The sequence below is a fragment of the Bacillus rossius genome, chromosome 2 (genome assembly GCF_032445375.1).
Source record: "Bacillus rossius redtenbacheri isolate Brsri chromosome 2, Brsri_v3, whole genome shotgun sequence".
NCBI lineage: Eukaryota > Metazoa > Arthropoda > Insecta > Phasmatodea > Bacillidae > Bacillus > Bacillus rossius.
Genome location: NC_086331.1, coordinates 103,216,056 through 103,242,772, shown reverse-complemented (window position 1 = coordinate 103,242,772; position 26,717 = coordinate 103,216,056). Strand labels below are relative to the sequence as shown.

At 35.0% G+C, this 26,717-nt stretch overlaps 1 protein-coding gene across 1 annotated transcript in view; it reads left to right on the top strand.

Annotated features, from left to right (window-relative positions):
* Positions 1-14,730: 14,730 nt before the first annotated feature.
* Positions 14,731-26,717, top strand: part of LOC134529536 (putative fatty acyl-CoA reductase CG5065) — a 61,596-nt gene continuing 49,609 nt past the window's right edge. The window contains exon 1 of the mRNA XM_063363732.1: positions 14,731-14,982. The gene's annotated coding sequence lies outside the window, so the exon portion shown is untranslated. The remainder of the gene's footprint in view (positions 14,983-26,717) is intronic.

Genomic DNA, 26,717 nt, shown 5'->3' with positions numbered 1-26,717 from the left:
TCTTTACGGTCGCCATCTTTAACTTTTTTATTTATTATCCGATTTTAATGAATTTTTTTTTAAAAATTATAAAAAAAATTCAAATAATAAAAATTTAATAAAAAATATTTAAAAACATTCATTTACGACACGGAGCTCGGAGTCCTCGGTTCGAACCCGACGGGTGCAAAAGAAAATTAAAAATGGCGACAGGCTCCTTCCTCAATGGTGGCTGCAGGCAGACTGACTCCCACCACTTTTTTTCAAAGCATATATATCGTCACCTAGTATGACGTCATGTCCGCCATCTTATCTTATTTGCTGGAGACCACCATCTTGTTTTCGTATGCGAGAGTGCGCTGATGACATGTTAGCTTAATTCTTACCCGCTAGAGTGCAGTAATCATTTATAACTAAGGTGCCCGCCATCTTGAAATTTGACCGCCATCTTGTAAATCCATAAATATTTAGCTAGAAAATTCGGGAAAAAACCCAAAATTCATTAAATAAATCACTCATTAACTTACACATTGATTCGATGGATTCCCGTCTTTGGTTCGATACCCGACCGATGCAATAATGTTTAAATGTATGTTAAAAAATAATAATTCCAATAAACCATGTTCAAAATTCATTAAATAAATTTGTAATCTATATACTGATTGATTAGATAGAATAAGGTCCTTGGTTTGATCCCTGGCCGATACAAAACAACTTTAATTTTAAAAAAATACTAAAAAAGTGTTAGGTTTGAGAAAAAAAAACACCACAAGTTCTTTTAAAAAAATTTTATTACATAAATTCAATACACTACTACAAGTACAAAAAAACACTGACAAATTACCAAAGCCTTTTGGATTCCTCGATTCAAACAGTCTTCTTATTGTACGGACTAAGCCTTTTACATGACTTTAAATGTCTATCCGATCCGGTCATCACCGCAGCCAGAGACGGACTGAAGTTCATATCACTTATATAGTCTCATTAGCCGGTACAACACATGAGTAAAATCAATAACCATGTTCATTATACGTCTCGGAGAATTTTTTATAATGATGATGTAAGCTATCGAGACGTGAAATTAGTTTATTGCACTTATTGCACTGAAATTGTATTCTTTGAACATTATTAGAACAACCAATTCTTTCATGTCTGCGAGCATTTGAGGTGATAGTAAATGATGCACCACATTATTTGCACTGATGCGAAGTACGCTCTTCATTAACTGAAGTATTCAATGCTGATGAAACTTCAGCTGATGGTGGAACAGCACATATCGAAGTCTCCTCCAGTGTTGTCAGAGGCGTTGCCAACGGGATCTGCTCCAACATCGTCGGCGCCGACGTCATGGTTCCCATAGTCGATGGTACATCCTCCATCGAGTACGACGTTAAAGTCGGTAAAGATGCCATCGAAGTCTCAAGAACAGGCAATTACACGACTTATGCACCAGAAGAAACAAACTAGGTGATCCGTACACCGTCGACGGCAGTAACAAACTCAGCGTCCTGCTGTCTAGGACTCGTTTATATACATAAACCGGTTTGAATAATACGCTAGTCAAATCAAGAACAATTTAATAAAATACAAGAGTCAAAACAACATTAAAAAAATAGAAGCACCATCAACAAAAAAGGAAGCACATTTGGAAGCACCATCAAAAAAGGAAAAACAATAGGAAGCACCGTCCACGAAAAGGCAGCACATTTAGAAGCACCGACAACGAAAATATAGCACCGCCATCGAAATGGCAGCACATTTGGAAGCACCGACTACGAAAAGACAGCACATTTGGAAGCACCGTCATCGAAAAGGCAGCACATTTGGAAGCACCGACTACGAAAAGGCAGCACATTTGGAAGCACCGACTACGAAAAGGCAGCACATTTGGCAGCACTGACAACGAAATGGCAGCACATTTGGAAACACCGACTACGAAAAGGCAGCACATTTGGCAGCACCGACAACGAAAAGGCAGCACATTTGGAAGCACCGACTACGAAAGGCAGCACATTTAGAAGCACCGACAACGAAAAGGCAGCACATTTGGAAGCACCGACTACGAAAAGGCAGCACATTTGGAAGCACCGACAACGAAAAGGCAGCACATTTGGAAGCACCATCATCGAAAAGGCAGCACATTTGGAAGCTCCATCAACAAAAAAAAAAAAGGCAAAAAGGAAGCACAAGTTACGAGATCTAAAGTTAGAAATCAGAATACAAGAAATAAAAACATTAAATTCTTATAATTTAAATTATTTATTTTATTGCTTTACATTATACAAATGCAAGTAAAACAAGCTATTATTGTATGTAGCCAGCATTTCTCAGTTCCTTGAGTATGAAGGATATTTCTTTGATGCACGAATAGTTTCCTGCACAAAGCGAACCATGTAGAAGTCTTAGCCGGTCAACCAATATGTTTGGATCTTTCCATGATGTGTAATCATTCTCTTCTACCACCATCTTCCTTGCACCTTTATAATAAATATTATGATCTCTGGTGTCTTCCGTTTTACCACCAACCTCAGGGTAACTTTCGTGTTTGAGACGGTGATCATCACAAGCTTGATCAGATTTATTTAATATATCACGTCGTTTCCACCGTTTCGGCCTCAGGACACCGCCACATTCTTCGATATTGGCAGTTTTAGGTGCTTCATCATAGTCTATGTCTTTGTCAACAGCCTCAGAGTCACTGTAACAATCACCGTAGAAGGAATCTTCTTCACCCAATTTACCGTAATAATTCGATGTTGATGATGTTGAAGTGTCTTCATCGTCTTCATGCTTCCTTTTTAGGAGTCCATAATTTTTACAAAGTAGGAAAGATCTACTTGAATTCGGCTGGAATATATTCTCACTTTTTACGTTAAGGATTCTTCCATTGTCTTCATTCTTCCGTAAATCATCAACCTCCTTCAATTTAAGTTCTTTGTCGAGATCGGAAGAGCCAAGAAAATTATTGTCGTAATGCAGATCACTCTTCCTTAGGCTAGTAGATTCATCGTTGTCCTCTAGCTTGTACGCAGGCTTGGCGCTACAAGTTCTGCCATGTCTTTTTAGGCTCTCTCTCCGTGGAAACGACTTGCTACATCGAACACAACTTATCATATTGCGCAGTGGATTTTTAACACAGTCATTCTTCTCGTGTTGTCTTTTATTCTTTCTCAAGATAAACTCTTTACTGCAAAACTTACACCTATGTTCTTTCGATACAGCGTCAGATCCCAAATCGGAATTCATATTAGTTACTGAGACTAATGCCAGATACCAATTGAGTGTTTTAAATTAGATCCAATACTTAAATAGAAATTTTTTCATATTTCATCAGCGAGAATTAATATATCTCATGCAAAAGTACTTTATGCATGTAGTTCTGCTTTTCAACAAAAGATGTCGCCACATGTTGCTTGCAGGTAAATAATATTTATTTCTTTTATGCGGGATGCGGGATGCTCACTAACGATCGCAAAAGAAGGATGGCTTCGCTAGACTCCAAGGAAAATGAAGTTCGTCTTGCATGTTGGTGCTCCACAGATGTCTCATGGCGTAATATTAATTTGACTGAGTAATGATGTTTTTTAATTCCACCTGATAAAAATATTGCAAGTTTTGATTTAGTAGCAGAAATTATCGAATTAAATGTAACTCCAAATAAAATGACATGTCTCATTAGACAAAAAAAAATCCATGCAGAGAGCGGTTTCTCAGAATAGTCAGAAACACTTGAAGAAACCACAGGAATGATTGCAAGAACACGGGAAAAACCATCAAAATATTGACAAGAATAATCAGGAGCACACGGAGAAAACCATCATAATATTGGCAAGAATAATCAGGAGCACACGGAGAAAACCATCATAATATTGACCAGATTATTCAGAAGTACTCGGAGAAAACCACCACATGTTTTCTTTGATATCATAAAATTACAGGAAATTTTTTTTAAAAATAAAAATAAATTAATAAAAAAAAAATTTAAAAAAAAATGCATAAACAGATTCTGCTAGCTTGTAAACTTATCATTGTTGAGCAAAGATAGAGTTCTTTTACAAGCAGAAACTGTTTATGCATTTTTTTATTTTTCATTAATTTTTTTATTAATTTATTTTTATTTTTAAAAAAATTTTCCTGTAATTTTATGATATCAAAGAAAACATGTGGTGGTTTTCTCCGAGTACTTCTGAATAATCTGGTCAATATTATGATGGTTTTCTCCGTGTGCTCCTGATTATTCTTGCCAATATTATGATGGTTTTCTCCGTGTGCTCCTGATTATTCTTGTCAATATTTTGATGGTTTTTCCCGTGTTCTTGCAATCATTCCTGTGGTTTCTTCAAGTGTTTCTGACTATTCTGAGAAACCGCTCTCTGCATGGATTTTTTTTTGTCTAATGAGACATGTCATTTTATTTGGAGTTACATTTAATTCGATAATTTCTGCTACTAAATCAAAACTTGCGATATTTTTATCAGGTGGAATTAAAAAATATCATTACTCAGTCAAATTAATATTACGCCATGAGACATCTGTGGAGCACCAACATGCAAGACGAACTTCCTTTTCCTTGGAGTCTAGCGAAGCCATCCTTCTTTTGCGATCGTTAGTGAGCATCCCGCATCCCGCATAAAAGAACTAAATATTATTTACCTGCAAGCAACATATGGCGACATCTTTTGTTGAAAAGCAGAACTACATGCATAAAGTACTTTTGCATGAGATATATTAATTCTCGCTGATGAAATATGAAAAAATTTCTATTTAAGTATTGGATCTAATTTAAAACACTCAATTGGTATCTGGCATTAGTCTCAGTAACTAATATGAATTCCGATTTGGGATCTGACGCTGTATCGAAAGAACATAGGTGTAAGTTTTGCAGTAAAGAGTTTATCTTGAGAAAGAATAAAAGACAACACGAGAAGAATGACTGTGTTAAAAATCCACTGCGCAATATGATAAGTTGTGTTCGATGTAGCAAGTCGTTTACGCGGAGAGAGAGCCTAAAAAGACATGGCAGAACTTGTAGCGCCGAGCCTGCGTACAAGCTAGAGGACAACGATGAATCTACTAGCCTAAGGAAGAGTGATCTGCATTACGACAATAATTTTCTTGGCTCTTCCGATCTCGACAAAGAACTTAAATTGAAGGAGGTTGATGATTTACGGAAGAATGAAGACAATGGAAGAATCCTTAACGTGAAAAGAGAGAATATATTCCAGCCGAATTCAAGTAGATCTTTCCTACTTTGTAAAAATTATGGACTCCTAAAAAGGAAGCATGAAGACGATGAAGACACTTCAACATTATCAACATCGAATTATTACGGTAAATTGGGTGAAGACGATTCCTTCTACGGTGATTGTTACAGTGACTCTGAGGCTGTTGACAAAGACATAGACTATGATGAAGCACCTAAAGCTGCCAAGATCGAAGAATGTGGCGGTGTCCTGAGGCCGAAACGGTGGAAACGACGTGATATATTAAATAAATCTGATCAAGCTTGTGATGATCACCGTCTCAAACACGAAAGTTACCCTGAGGTTGGTGGTAAAACGGAAGACACCAGAGATCATAATATTTATTATAAAGGTGCAAGGAAGATGGAGGTAGAAGAGAATGATTACACATCATGGAAAGATCCAAACATATTGGTTGACCGGCTAAGACTTCTACATGGTTCGCTTTGTGCAGGAAACTATTCGTGCATCAAAGAAATATCCTTCATACTCAAGGAACTGAGGAATGCTGGCTACATACAATAATGGCTTGTTTTACTTGCATTTGTATAATGTAAAGCAATAAAATAAATAATTTAAATTATAAGAATTTAATGTTTTTATTTCTTGTATTCTGATTTCTAACTAAGACTTAGATCTCGTAACTTGTGCTTCCTTTTTGCCTTTTTTTTTTTGTTGATGGAGCTTCCAAATGTGCTGCCTTTTCGATGATTGTGCTTCCAAATGTGCTGCCTTTTCGTTGTCGGTGCTTCCAAATGTGCTGCCTTTTCGTAGTCGGTGCTTCCAAATGTGCTGCCTTTTCGTTGTCGGTGCTTCCAAATGTGCTGCCTTTTCGTAGTCGGTGCTTCCAAATGTGCTGCCTTTTAGTTGTCGGTGCTGGCAAATGTGCTGCCTTTTCGTTGTCGGTGCTTCCAAATGTGCTGCCTTTTCGTTGACGGTGCTTCCTATTGTTTTTCCTTTTTTGATGGTGCTTCCAAATGTGCTTCCTTTTTTGTTGATGGTGCTTCTATTTTTTTAATGTTGTTTTGACTCTAGTATTTTAGTAAATTGTTCTTGATTTGACTAGCGTATTATTCAAACCGGTTAATGTATATAAACGAGTCCTAGACAGCAGGACGCTCAGTTTGTTACTGTCGTCGACGGTGTACGGATCACCTAGTTTGTTTCTTCTGGTGCATAAGTCGTGTAATTGCCTGTTCTTGAGACTTCGATGGCATCTTTACCGACTTTAACGTCGTACTCGATGGAGGATTTACCATCGACTATGGGAACCATGACGTCGGCGCCGACGATGTTGGAGCAGATCCCGTTGGCAACGCCTCTGACAACACTGGAGGAGACTTCGATATGTGCTGTTCCACCATCAGCTGAAGTTTCATCAGCATTGAATACTTCAGTTAATGAAGAGCGTACTTCGCATCAGTGCAAATAATGTGGTGCATCATTTACTATCACCTCAAATGCTCGCAGACATGAAAGAATTGGTTGTTCTAATAATGTTCAAAGAATACAATTTCAGTGCAATAAGTGCAATAAACTAATTTCACGTCTCGTTAGCTTACAGCATCATTATAAAAAATTCTCCGAGACGTATAATGAACATGGTTATTGATTTTACTCATGTGTTGTACCGGCTAATGAGACTATATAAGTGATATGAACTTCAGTCCGTCTCTGGCTGCGGTGATGACCGGATCGGATAGACATTTAAAGTCATGTAAAAGGCTTAGTCCGTACAATAAGAAGACTGTTTGAATCGAGGAATCCAAAATGCTTTGGTAATTTGTCAGTGTTTTTTTTTGTACTTGTAGTAGTGTATTGAATTTATGTAATAAAATTTTTTTAAAAGGACTTGTGGTGTTTTTTTTCTTCTCAAACCTAACACTTTTTTAGTATTTTTTTAAATTAAAGTTGTTTTGTATCGGCCAGGGATCGAACCAAGGATCTTATTCGATCTAATCAATCAGTATATAGATTACAAATTTATTTAATGAATTTTGAACATGGTTTATTGGAATTATTATTTTTTAACATAAATTTAAACATTATTGTATCGGTCGGGTATCGAACCAAAGACGGGAATCCATCGAATCAATATGTAAGTTAATGAGTGATTTATTTAATGAATTTTGGAATTTTTCCCGAATTTCTAGCTAAATATTTACGGATTTACAAGATGGCGGTCAAATTTTAAGATGGCGGGCACCTTAGTTATAAATGATTACTGCACTCTAGCGGGTAAGAATTAAACTAACATGTCATCAGCGCACTCTCGCCGACGAAAACAAGATGGTGGTCTACAGCAACGAGGACAAGATGGCGGACATGACGTCATACTAGGTGACGATATATATGCTTTGAAAAAAGGTGGTGGGAGTCAGTCTGCCTGCAGCCACCATTGAGGAAGGAGCCTGTCGCCATTTTTAATTTTCTTTTGCACCCGTCGGGTTCGAACCGAGGACTCCGAGCTCCGTGTCGTAAATGAATGTTTTTAAATATTTTTTATTAAATTTTTATTATTTGAATTTTTTTATAATTTTTAAAAAAAAATTCATTAAAATCGGATAATAAATAAAAAAGTTAAAGATGGCGACCGTAAAGAAAATTGCAACGGTGACGTCAGAATCCAATATGGCGGAAAACACATCGTCGGAATTTTCGAGAACACAATTACGTCATCCAAAATGGCGGATCCAAGATGGCGGATCCAAAATGGCTGCCGGGGTCAAGGTCAAAGGTCAAGGTAAACTTGTCCCGTTATGCTGTGTCCCGTTACACTCATCCAAGATGGCCGCCGTGACGTCAGAGCAATCGGCCATTGACCCGGCGCATCGCTTCTCGCCCCGGATCCGTGTCCCAGGAAATACTTTCCTATACTACTTGAGTCCAAGGTCAAAGTTCAAGGTCAAAGGTCTCAAAAGTCACATGTATAGGTCAAGGTCAAAGGTAAAGTTCAAGGCCATGATCCTGGCTTAGAAATATAATATAATATAATGCCTGCAGTGCTGTCTTCAGAGCAAATGAATGACTTTTCACCAGCGAAGGAGACTTCATTTGCTGCAGTACCACTAGCATGAATGATGTCCACATGAGGTGCATCGGCATATTCCCAGCATCGATGTCGTTACCGTGACAAGATTTTCTCGGACAGCGGTAATGCCGTCAACATGAGAAGCAAGAATGTGCTAAGAATATTCCTCGCAAAATTTTTGGCTGTGAGATATGGCATGCCATAAAAGATAATATGAAAACACAATTGAAGACATGCAAAGGTCATGTTGCACGGCAGAATTAAAATGTTTCGCTGCAACAACGATGCATCGATGAACACAAGAGTACACCAGGAATTGGTACAAATGCAGCATATGGTTCGTGTCTGAAAGTTTCAATTTCATTGACTAGATATACTTGCGGCTACTTCGATATGTAGTTCGCGTTCTCCTATAATGCATGAAGACACGAGAGTAGTAAATGTACGAAGAATAATTCTCGTATGAAGTTTCGTTGTGATATGTATCATGTTTGGTTCACATGTATTGACAGTTTGAGAAGACATGAGAAAAACTCTGAAGGTGAAGTATGTATGTCTACAATGGAACTACCTGCAGAGATTTCGACTCGGTTTAAGTTGTATACATATGCGTACAAGCACACAAGCAGGTGTGCAGCAACCGATTGCGACGATGCCTGGACATGAAACTAAACCCAAGACTGTGTTCGGTGCATTACAGTTAAAATATAATGGATTCCACTTGTCGAAGTCTGAATTTCGTGGAATGTTGAAAGACTACTTTATCTAAAATACATTTTTACTTTCTTGACGATATCAAAAAGACATTAACAATCGACTTACTGATTGTTATATAACACACATATCTTTGAAATATTACATGTGGCTGGGCTGTGTATTTGGTCAACCATATCCATTCAAGGACCAAGTGAAGAAGTTCGCTTTCAAGACAATGAATACTCTCATTTACAGTTCTGGCGATGTAAAGCAGTATGTTAAACACATTATCGAGAAATCTGTCGGGAAGAGGAAGATTATGTCAGTAAGGGATCTGGTTGGACCTTGCCTTCAGTAAACCGATTGGAGCTGAGAATTAGCCAATGCAGAACTAAATGTTTATTAGAGTGCTACTTTTCGGAAGTGTTCCTGTAGCAGAGTAGAATTTACATAATACATTTTTGTTCGTAAAAAAACTGTCGTGTTTTATTTCTTGAACATGTCACTTATATGTTAATTTAAAATAAATAAATATTTTTAAGCCTAAAATTATATATTTTTTAAATAATCCAAATATCTAACCGAGGACGGAAATATACTCAATCGATCAGAAAATGATTGAAATTTCGATAAATTTTTAAAAAATTTCCGAATTTCTAGCTAAATAATTACAAATTTTTAAAATGGGGGATGCCGCGATGGTCTTGTGATTAGTACTCTATTGGATACAAATTAAACCAATATGGCAGCAGCACCCTCTAGCATATCATGTGTGTACTATAGCCCGTCCCACTCTTAGATTGCAGTACACGGCTTATGGCGCGCACTGTTGCCAAATCTCTAACACATTACGAATTTCAGGAGATGCGTGTCTTTGTAATTCGGATCGAACAAGAAGCATTTTAGAAATCATATCGTAATTTATAATATTTTATACTATTACACATATAAATTTGTAATAATGCCACTTTTATGCAAATTTCAAATAAAAACTACCTATTGTAGAAGAAAATTTCTTATAGTTTTCTTTTATGTTCTAAAAATCCCATATATATATATATATCACATTTTCATGGACCCGATAAATGCCGTATTTTTGGACAAGTCATGTCCAAAATGATAAATAAAATACGGTAATGGAAATTCTCGGTCGAGTAAGTTATGGAAAAAATCCGAACAATTGGTTCGAAATGGGGAAGATTTCTTGAAAAACAGAAAAATCGCAACAACTCCCATAATATGAATAATATCGAATTTGTTTTAACGTATGATAACTCGGAGTACCTAATGCCGAAAAATGTTTTCTAAATAAATTTTTAATACGACCAGCCATAACTGCATGGGTTCGAAAAAAATTTTCACCGGACAAAAAAAAACGTAACTGCCTTAGTAGACACCTTATCAAATCTGTTTAAATTGTTTGTAAATATCATAATTATTTTCGAAAACTTTGTCTAAAACAATGTTTGATAAGATGCATGTTGAGAAGGATAGAAAAATAATTCAAAATTTTGTACCATGATCGCTATTAAATTCCTTCGTATTTATTTAATACATTTTACATATTATGTCCAAGAATCGATTAAAATATTTTTGTTGACTAAGGAAGCCATGTAATTGAAATTGCTTGTAGGACAGAACCCCACTTATCTAAACACACGACCCTGTTTCCTCTTCCGACGGCAGCGCGCGCTCTTGTACTGATAAGACACATCTTTAACAGCTGTTTCCACAGAAACTGTAGAAGCAATTAAGATGGAGCTGCTTTTAAAAACTAACTCAATTCATTGTGAACATTTTTCACGCTTTCGTCCCCATCTATCATTAATAGAAAAAATTTTTCCCGCTGGTCAACTTTTTGATGTGTCAGTTTGTGAGAAAATGCATTTCAATATATTAAAAAAATTATTTAAGTGAAACCTGTACAGTTTTTTTTTAACATTTGTTCGGTGGCGTCCTAAGGCATTAATTTATTAATAAAAAAAATCTGAATGAAATACACATGTATGTTTTGTTTTATGTGAAACATATCGGAATACTTCAAAACAGTTCGCAGCGAATAAGTTATGTTTTTTAATTTTTTCGGACACTTAAAATATTGTTAAGTATTCAAAATAAGCATTGCCTGATGCGTATTTCGATGCTATACAATATGAAAAAAAGCTTGGTCCAAAAATTAAAAATTTAATTTCGTTTGATATTTGGCAACAACGCACGAAGAAACAAGGACAGTGCTAACGGCAATCGGCGTGTGTTAGAGAGAGAGAGAGAGAATGCGCCCATTTACTTCCACACTGCAATCTACGAGTGGGATGCTCTATAGGTGACACTAGCGCTTCTAGTATCGAGTATTGAAAACAAGATGGCGTCAGTGCTCTCAAGTAGCCAATGTGTGCTATATGTTACACTAGTGCTCTTAGTAGTAAGTACTGATAATAAAGGAGGCGACCACGAGCATACGAAAACAATATGGTGGCTGTGATGCCATAACTATTAGTGGTGGCGTTCAGAAGAAGAAAACAATATGTCGGATGTGATTTAATAATCTAAAAAAGTGACAGTGACATCATCCAATATGGCGACCTCCAGCAGACGAAAACAAGATGGTGGACATGATGTTAAAATTCAAGATGCTGACCTCCAGCTGACGAACACAAAATGACGGATCTGATGTCATTCTGACTGACGTAATATCTGCCTTGGTATTAGTAGTGGGAGGTCAGTCTGCGGATGGCTTTCATGGAGGAAGGATCGATCGTCATTATTTTTTCTTCCCCACCAGGTTAGAACCGAGGACTGCAAGCTGCATGATGTAGTTGCTATTTCAAGAAAACTTTATTAAATTTGTATTTAAATAATTATTGTATAGATTTTAAATTTTTTCCCAAATTTCTTGCTTAGTAATGATAGATATTCAAGGTGGCGGACGTTTCGTCACTATTGAAAATGTTGACCATGATATTCTAATTGTCAAGAACATGACAAGAACATGTGGCTAAATGTGGTTTGTCGATAAGGAATTTAAGACGCTTTCAGGAAGTTTAAAGTAATTGGCATTTTTAAAGGACTTTAATTGGAAATTTTCCCTCAAAATGAGAATTGATCGATCGAAATATGTTATTTTTTATTTTTATGATTTTTTTTGAAATTTTTTGGTGGAATTTTTTCCCTGAGAACTGAAAATTCTGGTAAATTTCAACATATTTTTGGAACACTTTGAATAATTTGTTATAAATTTTCGGCAGTTTTTGATGTTCAGGGTTAATGTTCAAGATCATCCAAGATGGCGGCCGTGACATCACAATCTGAGATGGCGGACTGACTCCACTGCTCCATACCCAGGACCCAGTGCCAGGTCATACTATTGTATACTACTTTAGCTCATATTACGCTTAACTTTGACGTGCAAACACTAGAGTCTATTGTTAAAATACTGCCCATCTTTTTAAGATTAACTAAACAGTTAAAATTATAAAGTTTGTTAGAATTTATAGTTACTTATATGGCATCACTAATAGCCTACCTATATTAACCTGAAACATTTTAAAACACATATTATAACAGTAAGGGCCAATTTCACAAAACTGTCGTTAATACATGTTTAACTAAATTTATTTGAATTTACTTCTTCGTTTCAAACAACGATTAAGCTTTTACACTTCACCACGCATTTCTTGTGTTTCACTAAACTCGAGTAGTTAAATATTCTTTTAACATTATTTAAGTTCGTTAGAAACTCAATTACAAGGCAATGGCCATTCTCTTTTGTTTGTATCGGATTCATATAAAGTTATTTTTTTTTTAATATGGTTCAGTAAAAAAAATTTGATTTCTTAAACTTTCGTTATATTATTTACAATTATTTATGTTGATAGAAACTTCAGTTTGACATTTATACATATTACAAACGAGGGAAATGAGGAGCTTTAACAAATACATTCGGGCACCTAAATGGTGTATTTTTTTAAAATTTTATATAAATAAAAAATTCAAGGCCTTTCTATTTTGTTCTGACAATTGCAGTTAGCTTTATTGTAATTCTTTGGCAAATTAACAATTTTAGAAACAAATTTTTTCAAAGCATCCTAATCTTTTTAGGTTAGGATATTTTTGTTATATGAAATCGTTGACCTAGCTGTAATAAAATTATGAAAATAATTTCACGATGTGTTCAAATGTGCATGTAAAATTTAGATGCAATTGATGCACTAATATGTGAGATATAATTATCTTATTTGATTAGCCTTCGAGCTTTGTTGCTTAGGTTAAATTGTAAAATCATGTTTTCAAATAAATATGTAGCTCTTTATACGTAGTAATTAAATATGAAAGATATAAATGCAATATACAACTCATAAATATGTCCGAGCATTTTATTGATATTTTTGGGATAAATTGGAATGGTCATTTTAATAATGATGAATAATTGCCTCACCCCAAAATTAGAAAATAAAAATCGTTTGTCTATAATGGTTCTGGTTTGTTTAAAACACAATGAAAAGAAAATAAAGATAGCCATAGCAACAAGTTTATATGAATATATATAACTTTTATCGCAACCAAATACTTAATTTTAAAAAAATTGAATATGAATTATTTCTTTGAAAAGATAGCAAAAAATATATATCTGAAAATGTTTCGTCATAAAAATAATATATTCGATATTTGTTTAATGAAAACATAAGCAATTGTTCCCTTTCCTTTAGCCGATTCTTTATTTACCTAAAAACGCGCATTTAAATCGTTATCTTCACTTAAATGATTTGTCTTGATTAAAAATTTAAGGTTATTTATGTGTCTTATTTTCGTTGGCAAGTATCAGCTAAAAATTTTGTGCAGCCATTTGGTGTGTGCTAAACAACGGTTAAGAAGTTAAACGACAGAAATTTTACGTTCAAAGTTAAACTTTGGTTATCTATCTTAATCACGAATAAATATTTGGTGAAATGCAATTCGTTATTAAACAACACTTAAATGTCGTTAAGCTTTTCTTTTTAATCTTAAACAGTGGTGGTGAAATTGGCCCTAAGTAAGCCAATATGTTTGAATATTTGTTTTTCCTTAAACGAAAATAAATTTTTCCTACAAAGTAAATATTTCCTACAAACATACTTTAACTCTATTGAGGCGATTCAACATTATTACGAGTATTATATAGTAAAAATAAATTCTACTGACGAGATTCGAAACACGTCCTTTGAAGTAAAAAAAGCGCGCGCTCTACCTCTGCACTATTAAGCCAAATGAAAAACAAAAGGAGAATATGTATTATAACCATTGTAATATCAGTTTTCTTAAGTATTTTAAAAATTTAGATTACTTTTTACTTTAACTATTTTAGTTTACCAAATATATTCCAGCGTAGTTTCACTATCTTAAAGTTTCATTTGGCACACCAATGCGTTTGGTATGTACCATAATGTGTACGAAGTGACTATATGCGGGTTTATGTTGCTACACATGGGTCCGCCATTTTTGTGCCACACTTCCGTTCATCGACTTCCGTTTCATTTTCACGAAATTACTACCACCAAATGTATTATACCATGGTCTAAAATGTTTACACTTATTAAAGAAATCAACATGGCATGGCGTGTGAGACCGTGCCTTGAGTTTGCGAACTACGCCAGGAAGAATACCCTTGAATGGAGGCTATTACGCGACTGCGTGTTGGAACAAGAGAAAAAGAGAAATTAGGTAACCAGTCCTGGAGACAGTTTCTCTTCGTTTCTCTACACGTGTTCGCATGGGCTCATAGAGTCTGCTGCCGCTCCCCCTTCCACTCTCATCAAAGCTGCGTTCACTTTCTCTCCAAGCCTCGAGGCTCCTGCCTCCATCGCTTTCATCGCGCGGCGTGGCGAGAACAGGCATTTCCTCCTCGGCCGCGCTCAGTGTCTCAGCGGCCGCCGCCGAGTTGACAGCCGTGCGTGCTAGTTGACGCGAGCGACAGTTGAACATCTGCGCCTGCGCTCCCGTCCAGTCTGCCAGGCAGGTGTGCGAACCAGCGTGGGACGAGCGGCCGTGTACTAGACCGTGAGTATCCGCTCATTGTGCTCATTGTGAACCGCGGAAACAAGTTCGAACAGATACTCGTGTTTATCGGTTCGAATCTGTTTTGATGTTGGTTATATTGTTACAGAGTTAGCCTAGCAACATTTATTAGAACGCAATGTATAGGAAAATTAAAATAACAATTGTAATAAGTGCTTCACACGGTTTGTTTATAAATTAAGCGAGAAACGCAAAAACAAAACCCACAACCAACACACAAAAAACCGCGGTAATTCATAAAGCACGAAAATCGTATGACGTCGCTAACCCTACAACTTCTAATTGTAAAACAAAAAAATATATATATTCCCCTAGGATTCTTTGATAATTTAATGTTTTATCATGAAAACGTGTGGGATGTTCCTTAATTTAATTTTAAATTGTTACGTACTTTTATTGTGCGAAAGTTTAATAAGTGAAAACGTTTCTCATTTAATAAATATAACATCGTAGAGTTCTATATACATAAACACTTTACTTCAAACATGGTAGGTGGAAACTCAAGCCGGAAGCAAGCAGTTGTTGGTTGGCCAATGCTTACTTTGCGTTTTTGCCTCTCGAAATTTATAAACACGTATTACGAAAAGTGGTTACTTAACTTCTTGCGTTCTTTGCACTTCTTTCGTTCCTTTCGTAGTTTTTAAACCCGCCCTTTAAACATTTTTTTAAAAATGTTATTTGTGCTTTACGTCTTGACGATAGCGAAGTCGGTAGAGATGGGCACATGGAACAGGCACACTACAAAGGAACTGAGGAATAAATAGGCCATGGAACTATTTGCCTGGAGTGATTTTGGGAGCAGCAAAAACAGAAATCAGGATCGTCGTTCGAACTCGGGTACAATCGAGTGCGTGTCCAAAGTTTTATCGTTGCCCCACCTCGCTACAATATTTACTTAAAAATTACTTTAGCATTCAACATTTGTCTGCATTACTTTTGAAATAAATTTGTGTCTCGGTTGTCACACGTACGAAGAATTATTTTAATGTATAAAATAATTAAAATCAAGTAGTTTTCTTTTAATCAGTTTCATAACTTCCCTGCTAAGAATCAAGAAAGGTTTCGTTGGGTATATTACTTAGAGATGAACATATAGTTACTTATAACAAAAGTAAATATAGTAAAACATCACACTACATAAAATATTAACGAATAAACGTGAATATATGAATTTATGCTTATGTACTACTTTTTTAGCCTGTATATTGCGTCCAAGCAATTTTTTTTCTGAAAAAGAAAATGTTAGTTACTTTACAGTAAATGATTCTGTGGCGTCGCAGCAAAAATTACTGTTTTTCGATATTTATTAATAACAAAAGGTTAAAATAGGGTTTTATGTTCAGTGGCTTTTGATAACAGAACTTACAATATTAAAATGAATTCCCAACCAATCGCGACCATAAGCCAAGTGATGGCGGCAGTTGGCATCGAACCCAAGACCCTAAATAGAAGAGCGTGATGCCCGAGCGCCCATGGCCACTGATGGTCCTTGTGTCGATTTAACGGAATTAATAAATATTGACACTCAGTAACTTGCCACTGAAAATAATATGAAGTCAGCATGTTTTATAGGACATTTTAAACCAAATATCTAACCTGATTTAAAATATTGAAAACTATAATTTATATTTCTGCAAAGAATATAAAAGCGAATGTTCGAGCATTAACGTGATTTGGTAAATTTTAGATCACTTACAAAGCTATGTATAATAAATAGAACACACTCAGCAGAGAAGTGGTAAAGAAAATTTGGTTTTATTTGGCAGTTTATATTGATGTTAATGTTATGGCTGACCGAAAACATTTTCAAGCAGCATTCGATAGTAAATAGTTTTTAAATTCAGTTAACGAGTGGTAATTCAATTTAAAAACCGCAATGGTTTATTTAGAATAATCATTTAGTGGTCGCACTCATAGAAAACGTTTACTTATAAAATAAACATTTAACTAATCATCGGTAAACGTAAATTTTTTGAATAATGAAAGGAAAAATATTAAACGTTTGTTTTTTGGTAAAACAGAATTTACTTAAGTCGTCAGATAATGAACGATCATAACAAGTAACGAACTTCCCTGAGAAAAGTATTGCAATCGTCTTTGGAAAGATATTTTATGAACAATATATCAATATGTAAACTCTAACGATGCATGAAGAATTGAAGGCCGTACGCAGAATTTCATTTATTTTTGAAAAGGGGGGGGATAGAAAAGCTTTCTTTCCTTGTGTTGGTGGGAAAGGTAGATTTTAAGGATTTTGGGGGACTATAGCCCCTCCCCCCCCCCTTTTCCTGCCCGAGTACGTCCCGGGAAGAATTATTACACATGTAGAAACTCAAAATATGACATAACACTTCGACACGATTCGTAAATATTTAGTCTTTGCCTTTGCGAGATGAATAAAAAATATAAGAAAATAATAAATTGTTAGCGAAAAATAAGTTTTCGCATTCCTTCTTCCTCGAACATAAAATAAGCAATGTCCTAATTTTCCCATGTTAGGAACAATACCCCAAATATTGTTCAAAATTACTTTCAGACTAACGAGTTACTAGACCACAGAAAATTCAAAATCCATGCATGCATGCACCGGTTTAATTTTTTAAATTAAAATCATGAGACCACGTTTCAACATACCAAAAAAAATTCTCTCGTGGCTTAAGCCTTGGCTAAAGACGAAAAGTTTACATATCAATTCTACTAAGGAATCCAATTCATTGACTTTCTTAACTCCCGTCACATCATCGGTTCTCGTTTGAAGGTTAAACTGTCTCTCTTGATTGCTGAGCTAACGCCCATCGCCAAGTTCTACTTCTGCACGCTTTTGTCATTTATTTGTCTGGTAACTCATATTTCACATATGAGGTTAAATTAGTCGTATTAAGCCCCGTCTACAACAGTCCGAACCTGTGGGCGGTCCGTGTCATTATCCGAATGTGAATGACGTCACATTTTCGCACGGCAAACGGCCCTGTCTACAATTTCGATGTCCGATGTCCGAATTCACTGATTTTTAAAGTAGTCACTAGAGCGCAGTAAATATAGAGCGGCAAAATAGGTGTTTATAGTGTTTTTAGAATGTTTTTGTTTATTGTTTTAATGGATTGTAAATTAGTATGCAGCTTAGTTTTGAATATTAATTTAACTTGTGAAATTTATAAGAATTTAATAATATTTAGTTATTCTGTAAGGCAAAAGTAAATGCAAACAAATAAATTCTAATCACACAACAAAAAATAAATTCGTGTGTTTGGCCTTTGAAAAGCACCGGTCGCAAACGGAGAGCAGTAACCAATATTTCGTCTTGCTTGTCTTAGCTTCTTGTTCCTACCACATGGTTCTTTATTTTCTGTTTACCTTTCTGAAACGGGAACCGGAAACAGCAAATATCACAAGTGTTATTCTTCTATGCTACCAAAGGACACAGAAAAGTTCAAGTTGACCGATGTATTCGAACCTGGGAGATTCGGACCATCGCCCACACCACCCATGACGCCAGTAGGTCACGTGGTCCAATGAGCGATCAATGTCCATCGGACACCATTATTGTAGACGGGTCTTTATGGGCAGGATTGAGGAAACAAAGGAAGAAACAGCAAAGCAATAATCTCGAAATGAAACTGAAGAGATATTCTGGACAACACAACGACAACAGCACATATGAACACAGTAACATTTGGGACGTTTCGGGAACTGACATCTGCTCCCGTCATCGGGCAAGAACAGGTTGTTTTCATTGCGTGCTGCTGTGGGTTGCCCATCTTGGTGTGCCTTGAGAGGGTCGCTGGTTTGACCGCAACCCCTGGCAGTTACTCCATTCACGAGCACGTGCCGGTAGTCTATTGCAATCCTGGAGGCCCCGCTGCCTTAGCAATCTGTGGGTCATTGCCTCCGGCTTCACCTTCGACCTGTCCGTGTGGTCGCCAGCAGATCTGCACCTCAGATTAGGATCCTCACAAACTCAATCAAACTTTGCAGCCTCTTAGGACGTAGAGCCCTTACAGACCACAAATTTATTTTTAAAAAAGTAAGGAGGAATCAGTTAAATTTAATTTTAAAGTATAAGTTATTTTACTCCCGTTCTGTTACGGAAACGCAGAGAGCTTTTGAATTCTAGACCTTGTTACTATGGATGACAACAGGTAAATAAACTATTTTTTAATATGAGAAATTATAAAATATGTACATATTAGTTCTGATCAATCATAAAGCAAAGTCGCTTTTATTACGTAAGATAGTTGTTTCACAAACAAGCCAAAACACGTAATAAAAATTATTATGGGGTATAAATATAATATAAAGCAAACATTATCGTAAAACAACATTCAAATAGCAAATAATTTATTGCAATTTATACATTCTCATGGACTTTTAAATAATTTTAGCAATTCACAAAATACGATACAAATCGCTAAGAGCAACAACTACCCAAATGCACTCAGCGGATAAGTTACCCTGCAAGGGGAGAATGAGCATAATGCAAACGTTAATTAACTCCGTTAGTCATGAATAATTAGATACATTATGTACACAAATTCATTCACAATCCTCGTAAACAATATTAATACTGATCTACTCGCAATCCCTAAGGTACGAACGTGCCGTGGGTATCATGTTAGGTATATGAACAGCCGTACGCCTAAACAATTTAAATAACACAACACCTTAATAAACTATAAATATAAGGAAAAGCATGGATTATGTGCTCAAAGTAGGTTCAAGAGACTCACGACCCGGTAAACACCAAACACGTCTTAACTAAAACCAGCGATGCTAATTGGTAAGAAACAAGGCAAGAACGTGGATTGACACCACACAAAGGAGAACTCGTATAAAAAAGAAACTCTGGACGTGAACCAAGCATAACGTAACAACTACACGTTAAAAGTATATACACAAGACAAGGCGCAATCTTATGAGCCACAAACCGGTAGCTAGGTGGCCAACGCAACGAAATAGCAACGTGTTAGATTACGTTTACTTGCATGAAATCCAATTAAACCACCTAACAAACTATAATACTTGAAAACCGTGAGGGGTATAGGTTCACGCCTAGGTTTCTACTTATGATAATGTTGAACAACACACCAAAACTACGGTGAAGACATCGAAAATGCGACTCAACGCGCGACCCGAAGTTAAGCGCGCACGTATTGAAGCCTTTCGTTTATAAGAGTGGAACACACTATGCCAATTTAAGGCGCGAGTGAAGTAAAGCGAGGACGCAAAGCTTATATTTAAATAGTCACCGAGCGCGGCGGCTCTGAGACACTTGCATATTTAAAAAGATGTTAAATGTAATGCGAAGAAGTTACGTTAGTTAGCAACAAAATTATATTAGTTGACATTGCAGATAAAACAAATATTAAGACAGTAAAGGCAGTCATCTCGTGAAAGGCGAAAGAAGTCAAAAACTAGCAATTGGCAAGTATGACTGCGCTACAAATTTTACACTTCCACAGAAACGAAAGTGACAATGTAACGGAAGTACGCTACAAACTTAAGGCTAAGAATAAGGGGCTTTCAACTGCTACAAGGGGTTATAAAGACAAGCTACCGGTCAGTGTGCATGTGCGGAGGAGAAATCAAGGGCAGGGTAGGCGCACCGCACAATTAACACTCCTGTAAAAAGGTAAGAGAGGGGATAGGAGAGCGGTAAGCTAATCGGAGGGGAGGGTTTTTTTGCAAAGGATGGCGTGCGCGCTAGCGGTTCGCAGAAACGTCCGCTACAACTTGTTGGTGCTACAGTAACGACCTATGACTATCCTTTTATCCATGCAATCATTGATAGTGCAAGCAGAAAAACCATTTCTCGTAAAGTTTAAACTCTTGTTTTTGGTTTATTGTGCTACAAATTTTAAAATCTTGCGATCAGAACGTTTAGATATTCATTTGATATTTATGTCCAGAATGAGACACTTAAAATTATGTTCAGCCACTGAATGTTAGTAATTGAGGTTCATCCTTAAGACACCGAGTTTAAATATAGTTGGATTTAAGTGGAATCACGATTTTGGCCCACTTAAATTCATTATTTTATAAGTGTCTTAATCAATGTGAGAAGCAGTGTGGATTTCTTGTCCAAACAAACGAATGACTTTTAATCTAAAAATCTTAGTAGCCTATCATACAATTATATCTTTAATACCATGTTAATTTTTACTTAATAAATTTGTAACAACCTGGTTGCCGAGAACATCAGACTTTTAGCAGCCAAAATATTAAATAATATAACGTTTACTTTAACATGCAGATTTATAACAGAAAATAGCTATACTTAAATGCACTATACGATGTTGCTACATACAATGCTATTCTGCTATAGCATTGGCAAAGCAATATAGTCTGTAGTGTCAATATGTTGTTAAGTAAATGAATTAACTAACGTGAAAAATAATGAAGATCTATTTTGAACATATTTTTTCATCTACACTATTAAGATATTTAAAGAAAAAAAATCTGTTATTTTTATTCACTTAGCTCTGAACGTGATATTGTTTAAAATACTGTAACCATGACCCTGTTAAAAATGCATTTGCAAATTTGTAACGGTAATCTAAATCACGTACGTTTCGGTTACCCTGTCTATCTATGTAGACATTTGCAACAGTATTTAGATAGTGCGTTGAACGCTATTGTATTCTGCCCAAATTGTGAAGAATATATTTGATCATATCCAGGTTCGTACATTTTGAAATTTGTTTTTAATTTTAAAACCAAACCAAAACATTATTATTTAATATATACCAACAAATTTATTTATAAACATTTATAATGTGCAGCAAATCATTCATGCAATAAAAAGCTGTCTCTTTATCTGTCGGTTCTCAATTTAAATAAGGCGAAATAACAGTATATAGACGTAACATTTTTTTTAAGAAAATAAATTTAAAAATATCATTTATCATACAATACCTTTTCAAAATAAGCAATCTCACTTCTCTCTGTCAGGCGCGAAATTTGTCTCTGCAGTCCACACTAAGGAACACATAATCGGGGAACAGTCTCATTAGTTAGGAAAATAACAGAGTTTTGTTAATAGTTAAAAGCACTGACTTGTTTGTTTCACATAATGGCATAAAGAATATTTTTTTATATAAAAGAGTAAATAAAAAATTATTTGAAAAGTGAGAATACTCGAGATTGCTGTCAAAGTAAGGTATGACTAGCTAAACACTACACCATCACAGTAAAAACACTGCCTTAAAATTTTGTTTTTGTATTTTTGTTTGTTTGACTAAAAATGAAATATATGTCACCAGTGTATATTTCTGGCGGTGAACCAGCAAATTCTTTGGAAAATCAATAAAAATTTTAACCTTAAATCAATAAAAAATTTTAACCTATTCCATTAAAAAAACTCTAATGAAAAAATCGTCTCTTAAAACCACTAAATTGTGACCTTGCAAACCATAAAAACACTCGAAAATTTAAGATTTTCGCCAAAAATATTTCCATTTTTGGACTCAAATTTAATGCCTTTAACACCACGTTTCAAGGTTTTTTCATCCCCAAAATAGTTGGAAAAAAAAGGTAAGGCAAAAATTTGTATTAAAATGGTACAGAAAGTAACTAAAAATCAAGAATCTCAACGAATTTATAATAGGCCAACGAATTCATCAAAAGTGATTTGGCAAGTTAAAAACAATAAAAACAGTAATTGAATTTAATTTTTTTTAAATAAGTAAAATACCAATAATGATTTTTAAAATCTAAAAATAAAGAAAAGTCTGAAGCAAATCTGTTATTGAATCCCTAATCCCAACCATCACAACAATCTAAATTAAATCAATCTTCGAATACTTTATAAATGTGAATATTAAAATAATAAATTAGTTTCTTATATTAAATCTATTGATGAAGATTACTAGTATCGTTAATCAGTTGTTGAGCATATTTTTCATCTTTGTTAAAATAGTTATGAAAACACTGAATACGACCATGCAATGTTTATTTCATTCTTTGATATAAATTGACTAGATTTGGGTTAAAATCAAATCTTAAGAATTCTTTACAACTTGGGTGTCTATCATCAATTTTATTCAGTTATTCTTTGTAAAATTTCCTTTAAGTTCTCATCACATAATATTCTTAATCACATACATTGTCAAATAATTTTAAAAGATTTAGTGTCAGCCTTATATTTTGATATTGTGTTTGACAACGACATTGGGATGAATTTCTCTGATTTTAACTGTTTCTTATATCAATTACATCGAAAGGCAAATAAACTGTTACTCTTAAAAGTTTAACGTGATTATCTTTAATTTTCCTCATAACTTTTAAAAATGGATAACTTCAGTTTGGTCCATATTTTATATGCTCATTTTGTCCTTTAGAGAAATTAATTACTTATTTATTTTAAAATCATTTATTCTCCTATTCATGAATTGGTAAATAAAATTTCTTTTGTAACCCACTTAGTGAATTTTTCAGCAATTTGATCTAAATATTAACTTAAATAACATTAATTCATTGATAAATACAGTCAATAAGGTCGACCGTTTTTAGGGACATCTGGAAATTCAATAAAATTATCTTTGTCATCATTATCACCATTATAATTTAAAGTGTTTCGTGGTGTTTTATATTATAAAAGACTAGCTGCCCGACCCGGCTTCGCACGGCTATACTAATGGAAAAAAATTAAGCCACATCTCCCATTTACAGTAATGGTAAATAAAAAAAAATTCGGTGAAAATTTATTACAATGCTGTATAATGTACCGGAGATAAAATGAATAGTACCGATGGTTTCCCGACTCGTGCACGCAACGTACAACTGATGTACCCGTACTTCGCTACGGCAGTCTACAGGCAGATCACTCTTGCGCCGCTCATTATACGTGCCCCTCCTTGTGGGTACGCCACTTCCGCGCGATGCCCGTTGCCATGGAGACGCAGAAGGCATGAACAATGCAAAATCCTGTTCTCATGCAGACAAAGTACCCACTGTTGCCTGGTTTTAACCACCCATGGGATCTAATTTTCGGAAAATGTCATCCTAAGTAACATAAGGAACATTACTGTGAAGTTTCAAGTCTGTAAAATATATATACTTGAAAAAAAGGGCAATAAAAAAACAAAATAAACACAGAGAGAGGAAAAAAACAATAGTTTAGGTTTACGATTTAAAGTGATAAAAAGTATGTAAATACAAATTGAACTCTTTTGAGGGTACTGATTGCTTCGTTGTTAATATCACACGGGTGTTTTTTTTTTACTTGTATGGGAAAATTAAGAATGATAAGGCATCTAGTGCGTGGAAACAATGTTAATAGGCAATAGGAAATAAACTTCTATGCGCCTGCGGCATTGTCAACACACACTTTGTAGGTGTACTGCATGTTGTATCTAACCCCCTCCAACGCATTTGATTCTAAATTGGACTTTTAGTAAGGATCCCTAATGTTATTGATAATATAATATAGCCTATAGCCTTCCTCGATAGATGTACTATCCAACACTGAAAGAATATTTCAAATCGGACCAGTGGTTCCTGAGATTAGCGCGTTCAAACAAACAAACAAACAAACAAACTCTTCAGCTTTATAATATTAGTATAGATTAGTTAGATCAGTGCCTTTAAACCAAGGATTATTATTTTCATCAATAATCATAAAAACTGGGTTGCCTTTAAATACATGTTTGTTGTTTATAATGTTAAGAACTGAAGTCGTTATTTACTAAGCAAAATTAGTTTTTTTTAGTTATTTTTTAAAGAATAAATTTTTATGAACAATATGTTTTAATCGTTATGAAATAGGTTTTGAAATTTAAATTTTTCAATTCATTTACAATATATTTTATTTTATTTATAACTATGTTTATGACTTTTTAACAGCCGTTTACACCTTTTAACTCCCGTTGAAACCCAAACTCACTATGTAAAAAAAATTGAGATTCGATCTAATATCTAATATAATATTTAAAAATTACAAAGTCTTTGATTTCATTTATGTATTTTACACCATTCTTTTTTCTATACAAATATAATGTTATTAAGCCATTATCTTGATTCCAACACTTAGCACAAATTTCTTTTAATTTTTCATAAGAAATATCTCCAACTACAAACTTATTAGCCTATAAATATGGTTTAAATTAGTATCATTATGTCTAAATATATTTAAAAAATCTGTATTATCTCTTAGAAGTTGTTTAGGTACGTTTGAATATGTTTGAGCTAAATAAAAAAACGTCAATACTTTTATGCCATCCTTAAGTGAAATAGTCATATATCATGTCCTGATTTTCTAAAATAACATCGTCGAAAACAACCAGAGAATTATTTTCACATTCATCTAGAGGAATCATATCATCATTGTTATTAAAAAGTGCCTCAATTATTCTAAATTTTTTCGATTGTTCATAAAAATCACTCTGAAGCTGTATATATTTGGGTTGATTTAAACCTTTTGAGCAAATATTTCCATTGTTACAATTTAAGTACCCTTTCTTATATATAAAATTAATCATTAAATTAGTCTTTCCACATCAATTCGGATTAAAATTTACAAATTGATTGCTAAAATTGTTGAAATTTATCATCTACATTAATTTAATTTTTTCAGCTTTTGAGTTAAAATTTTGACATTTATTATCCATTTCATCTTTACTTTTTTATATTTTGAGTTAACAAGTGTTATCAACTAATTGATTAAAATTTGTAATTTATCATCTAAAACAATTTTTTATTGAAACAACATTTTTCATCTATGTATTTGATCAGCTAAATAAATAATTCTGCATTTTGAAAAGAAACAATATTTTGAAGAGTACAAATCTCTTCTTATTTAAGTTTGAAAAGTACAAACAAAAACTTTATTTAGTCGATTATCTAAAGTAAATGTACTGCTATTACATTTTGAATCACCATTCAGTTTTAAATTAGAATAAAATTATGTTGCATGTTTGTGTCTATATATGTTTTTTAAAGATTCATTAAGTCTGAATATACTTAAATAATATATCTTTGGTTTTACAAATATATATATGTCATTTAATAACAATTAAATTCTATCATCAAACTTAAATCCTTTCTAGAAAAGATGTAGTAATAAATTTAACGATGATGTCTCCAAATAAATGCATCAAAATTCTGATCTCTATTATCTATATTGTTACGAACGTGGCAGGCAAGGCCGCGACGCATGCCAGGTACCTGAGCGGACGGGCGGCCCCGCGTCACGCGACCACTGACGGCATGCACGCGTACCTTCGGGGATTAGGGCGGCCCGGCCTCGCTACCCCCCTGACCCCACGCCGTCCTTCCACGGCGCTGTCATATATCCTTTAGTGGCCTGGGAATTCCGCGGGCTTACTGAGGCTGCCGCGTGGAGTGGCGTGAATACCGCGCCGCTGTTCTGGATGCTTCGAGCGTCAGGTTCACCCCGGGATGACGTGACACGTCACAATCACTCCAGTCAGTTCCAGAAAGACGGCCAACGGGTTTAAAAGTGGTGACGCAAGCCTCCGCGGGAGTTCCAACAGGCGAGTTGGATGAAGTGTGAGTTCAGCGAGCGGCACAGACACAGAGCGAAGGGACTGTACGTGTGCAACCAAGTGGCGTGAGACTGTGTGTGTGGGGACAGGTGTGTGGTTAGGGGCGGTAAGGGGCGGTAAGGGACGAACCACTGTTGAGCCTAATTCCAGTGAGCAGTGTGAATTGTGGACTTGACAGATAATAAGTGATTTTTGAGGAGACATTAAGTGAGGTGA